This window comes from Vitis vinifera, chromosome 17 (genome assembly GCF_030704535.1).
Source record: "Vitis vinifera cultivar Pinot Noir 40024 chromosome 17, ASM3070453v1".
NCBI classification, from domain to species: Eukaryota; Viridiplantae; Streptophyta; class Magnoliopsida; order Vitales; family Vitaceae; genus Vitis; species Vitis vinifera.
Genome location: NC_081821.1, coordinates 8,117,886 through 8,123,885, shown reverse-complemented (window position 1 = coordinate 8,123,885; position 6,000 = coordinate 8,117,886).

The following is a 6,000-nucleotide window of genomic DNA, read 5'->3' as shown; positions in this document are numbered from 1 at the left end:
TTGTTTTAATATTTTTAAAAATAATTTTTATATCTAATATTTTATTTTTTTATCATTTTACATGTTTGTATAATTATTCTTCAAAACAGTTCCAGAAAACAAGTGAAAATAAGTGAAAACAACTAAAATATATTATTTTCTAAAAATACTGTGTTTTGTTTTTAAGAACAAAAAATAGAACATAGTTTGTTGGTTGTCAAACATGTTTTTTTTTTTTTTTTTTGCTCTAAAAAAAAGAAAAATGTTCTTGAAAATAATTACCAAACATACCAATATACATAAAAAAAAAAAAAACCACTATTGAGGTAAAAATCATAAGTCTAATTGACTACAAATTAAGCAAATTCAATAAATATGAAAGATCAAATACACAAGTTTACATGAATCAAACCCTATGTTCTCTCAAGGGTCTTACATTAATCAACACTTACACATGTTTTCCCTTCCGTGAGCCAACAGTGTGCTCCATTGTGAACTCCTTAAAGCCCCCATGGGATGTAGTCAACCACCACCACCAACATATCTATATCAAGAATGAGGTTCTTGGAGCCTTAATGGGAATAAGGACAATATTGTTCTAGAGCATATTTAAATCATTCAAAAATTATTGAAAAAAAAAGGGTGTATTTGAACTCTAGCAAGCCAAATCGATAACAAAATAAAAATAAAAATGAATAAAAAAAATAAAAATGATGAAAAAAATATAAAATTAGTCTTGAACACTTAAGCACTCATGAGGGGTGTTAAGCACCTGCTATTATGCAAAATTGGTTTTTTAGTTTAATGATCATATTTAAGATCGTTCAAGTAAATATGATTGAGTTTGTTTGGATGAATACTAGCATTAAAAGGTGTATCAAAATTAGTCTCAAAAAATGCATCATGTGGATCATATAATGTTTGGAACAAAATTATGAATCGAAACTTTATGGTTTAACTCACTGACAAAGAGAAAGAGCAAAAAAAAATTTGTTCCAAATTTCTTTCATTGAAAACAATTCATAGTTATGAACAAGTAAATTGATTTTTGACTCTTTCACTTAGTTAGTTCCTTCATGAGTTATTTCAAGCAACCTCCAAATTTCTTTAGCTGATTTGCATTGACATATTATATTATATTCATTTCTATCCATAGCACATTGCAAAGTAAAAACGGTTTTAGCATTTAATTGAAAGTTTCTTCTATCAAGCTCATTCCATTCTTGCTTGGGTTTTGGAACCAAAACTCCATCAATTAGTGTAGTGGGAAAAGTTGGGTACTCTTCAATGACATCCCATACATCTAAATCAGTAGATTGCAAATACCAAGTTATTCTAGTTTTCCAATAGGGATAGTCGGTTCCCGTAAAGAACGGAGCTCTATGTTTTGAAACATTTTCAGCTTGGGATGAGCTTGATGGAATAGCCATTTCCTCTTAGACGATTAAGTCTTTAAAAAAAACAAAAGGTCTAGCTCTGATACCAATTGAGAAAACAAAGGTTATGCTTAGTTAAGAAAAACACCCAAAAGGGGGGAGGGGGGGTGAATTGGGTTTTTAAAATCTTTTCAATCACAACAAATTCAAACACAACATAAGCAATATAAAGAGATAGAGTTTAGAGAATTCAAACTCGGTTTTATAGTGGTTTGACACTTCCTTGCCTACGTCCACTCTCCTCAACCTCCTAACCGAGTGAGGGTTCCACTAATTTGAAACTTCAACCAAGCTTCCAATCTTCTTACACTTGGATTCCGGCTCCAATGGGCTCTTACACAATCTCTTTAAGATTCAAACCTCTTGAAGGCTTTGACACTCAGATTTTTACAAGAAATGATCCCTCAACCTAGCTTAAGAATAGCTCAAATACAAGACAAAGCTAGGATGACACACAAGAGTGCACTAAAGGATATGCAAGTGGTGATTTAATGCACTAAGAAAGAAATGAGAGTTTTTTTTATCAAGAACAGGTAGGTAGGCTATTGAATGCAAGTGTTCTCTTGTCAATAAATGAAGTGGAGCTCTCAATTTATAGGTTTCTAAGCTCGAGAGTCAAAAACAGCAAAAGGTAACCTCGTCCGGTCGAGCTAGGGGTCGACCGGTTCACTAGCCATTGGAGCATTTAATACATGACAGGTTACCGTTGCCTCAACTGGACCTCGACTGGTCCTTGACCGGACATCAACCGGGAAGAGAATCCCCTCGACTGGGAAGAGAAGGTCACTGGGAGAGAGAGAAACTTTTTGGCCTCCCTCGACCGGACTAGCACAACCGGTCGACTAGTTCATCAACCGGTTGAGCCGGTTGAGCCTTTTTGGCCCCGAAAACCTATTTTTTTTAATTCCTTTCTTTTCTAACACTTAGGCAAGGTCTTTAGGTAAATTATTAAGAAAATTATAAAACATTTTGCCTAAGGTACATTAGTTAAAAACTCGGGTTTTAATGAAATCGACGTTTTAAAGAATAAACCAAGTTTTCAAAAATGCATGAAACGTGTGAAAATCATAAGTGCACTCATGCATTCATCTTACATTAGTTTCCTATGATCACAAGTCCTCCAAACGTCTCGATCTTGTATCCATTTGGTCCTTTGATAAATTTTCAAGTTTATGTCTGAGATTCTTAACCATTAAACAAATTAGTTACTTAACCATGGTTTGTTATTATCAAAACCCGATTAAGAGAACCCTTGGGCTAACAATCAGGTTTCAGCGATAGCACCCTTGGAAAATCAAGGAAGTAAAGCTTTGTAAAAGGGTGAGAGTGAATGCCAAGGTTTGCTCCTCATAAAATTATCTAAGTAAAAGAAATTTATTAGATAAATTATCTTGATGACCTAATCACATAAATTATTAATCATAATAAATATTATAACTTAAAATTAAAAATAATTTGAAGACATTTGCTCAATTAGTTTAATGACTTAAATATAATTTAACTTAAACTCATCTTAAATCATTAAATATTATGTATTAGATTTTATCAAATGTCTTACAATAAAATTGTAATTGTATTTATAATCAATTATACTTGTGAAAAATAATCATAGCAAAAATTAATACACTCAAATATTGCATTTGGAGTATCACCAATTATTAGTTCATAATCAAAGAACCAAAATAAGTCCCACTATATTTTACTAAAATATCAAACCCATCATCACATCAAAGAAATATTATTTAAAAGGGCCCATCTACGGTATCCAATCTTAAAAGGTGTTAGATATATTTAGTTAGTATATTAGAATTATGTATTATTTAGTTATTATATATTTAGTTACTATATTAGAATTATTTTCTTTCTTTCTACAAGATTAAAATAGTTTTTATTTTATTTTATTATGTTTATTTAAATTCTAATGATGTTGGAGTTATTTTTAAAAGAAATCCTAAATTTTGTTTTTTCTCGATCTTTTTATCTTTAAATCGTTTTTTGGATTTCAACTTGGTATTAGAGTAAAAATGATCTTTTAATTAGACTTTTGATAAGTGGCAATGGAGAGCCATAGAAGACACTTTAGAAAGACAAAATACCAAGATAAGTGACAATGGAGAGCCACACAAGACATTTTATAAAGACAAAATATCAAGATAAATGACATAATTCTTTTCCTATTTGATCATAGTATTCGATTTCGTATTCATTTTCTTTGGTTCATATATGCTTTTTTTTTGTTTGATAGTTATTTGTTATTTATTCATCATCCCTAGTAAATGAAATGATTCCTTTAATCTAATAGTAGGAAATTGGATACAAAAAAATAAAATTATTTGTTTTGGAGTTATGTGATGGAAATTTTTCTGAAGGGCAAAAAAATAATTTGTTGTTTATTTAGTTACAATGTTAGAATTATTTTCTATATTTTTAGAAGTAAGGGTAAAATAGTCTTTATTTTCTTTTATTAGGTCTATTTAAATTGTAATAGTGTTGCATGTATTTTCAAGAGAATTCATAATAAGAAATCCTTTTTTTTTTTTTTCTTCTCTTTTTCTCTTTGAATTTTTTTTGGATTTCAACAAAAGTTACCACCTAAAGAAGAGAATGCCCTTACAACCACATCTTTTTCATAACCCTTTGTAATGGAGAGCCACATAAGACACTTTATAAAGACAAAATACCAAGATAAGTGACAAAGGATATGAGCCACAGACTTTAGCTTCCAGATAATGTATGAAATACATAAATAAAGTAGAAGGGAGGGCTCAACATCAATACAGGCTTGTTTATAACAGAAAAAGACAAATACAGCTGATGATGCAAATGTAATGCCCCAAACCCAATTTAGGGAAAGTTTCTTAAGGCTAAAATTCATGTCTCAATATCAATTGCAAAAGCAACCTATGAAATAGATATTTATTTAATTAAATTTCTAGAAATATCAAAATGATTTTTATTTAATTAAATTTTTTAAAATGTCAAATAATCGAGAGTGAAGAAAATCTTTTGTAGAGAGAATATAACATAAATAGATAGATTTAATAACATGGAAAAATCAAATTTATATCCACAAATTTGAAAATATTTATAAATTTATGCACTTATTAATTTACAATATAATTACTTTATCTTTACTATAATTAAAAATTGAATGAAAATAAATAAATTATTGATTTTAGTTCACTTAAAAAAAAATTATATTTATATTTGTATTTTTAATCTATAGGAATTAAAAACCAAGTGTTAAATTTTTAGTCAAGTTTAAAAATATCAATTAAATCATGTAATTTTATGAAAATAAACTTTAAAAAATGAAGGAAAAAAAAAATTATCGATCCATTGACTTGAAATTAATTTTTTATTTATCAATTTATTTGTAAAGATTCTTTTCATTTAAAAAATATATATATGAAATATGGAAAACTAAAATTTTAATTTCTTATAAAAGGTGAATAGAAAAATTGAATTCTTTTAATTTATTTTTAAGATAAAATTTAAAACTAATAGAAAATAATTTTTTTCTTAAATTTATTTCTATTTACTATCAAAATGATATATTTTGTTTAATTTCTTAAGTGATGTATATGTATAATTTTAAATAATATAATCATTACACTATCATCTCATTATAAGGTTTTCTATCCTTTTCTAGATTAAAGAATACTCTCATTTTTATTATTTATAATTAAGTGAAATAAAAACTTTCAAGTGTAAAAACAATTACTATTTTATATTAAATTAATTTGAAAATTAATTTAATCATTTATTTTTTTAAATTAAGAAATTAATTTATTTTTTATGCTTTTTGTTGTTTTTACTATAAAATGATTTTCAAACTAGAGAAGATTGAGGTTAAAATTCAAGATAAAAAATAAACATTTTTTTTAATTTTAACATTTATTTAATAAAACTAATTTAAAATTTATAGGAAATCATTTTAAATTTATTATAAAAATTAATTCAATGTCCTCGAAATTAACCATTTTTTTAATTGATATTTTTTCAAAAAATTTACAACATGTTATTTCAACATGAAAATAATCGATCAAGAATCAAGAAAATAGTCTAGTGTGCATAAATTACTAAATAATTTCAACTTTGCAAACATAAATTTAATCTTAAATAAATTAAATCCCATTATCAAAAGAATAACATAAAAAATAAAATAAAATAAACTTTAATATTAAACTACCAATTTTTCTAAAAAATAAAATAAACTTTGTTGTTAAACCGCTAATTTTCCAATATAAGTTTAAGTTTACATGATTTTGGTAATTTAGATTCATATGGGAAAATGTGAATTCTAAAGAGACAACTCCAATACAAGACTTCCCGCTAAACCAAGCTCTCGTACCACATTGAACTACTAATTTTCCTAAAAACTTATTACAGAATTTGAATTCAATATACATATCATGTTCCCTAATAATTACAACCAAGAAATATAACCCTTGCTTCGTTTGATTCTTCCCAATACCAATTTTTCTCCCTGCAAAAATGAAAAATGAAAAAATAATAATAATAAATTGTGTTTAATTTGGAAAATATTTTTAAAATTTTATTTTATAAAAATGCTTTCACCTTT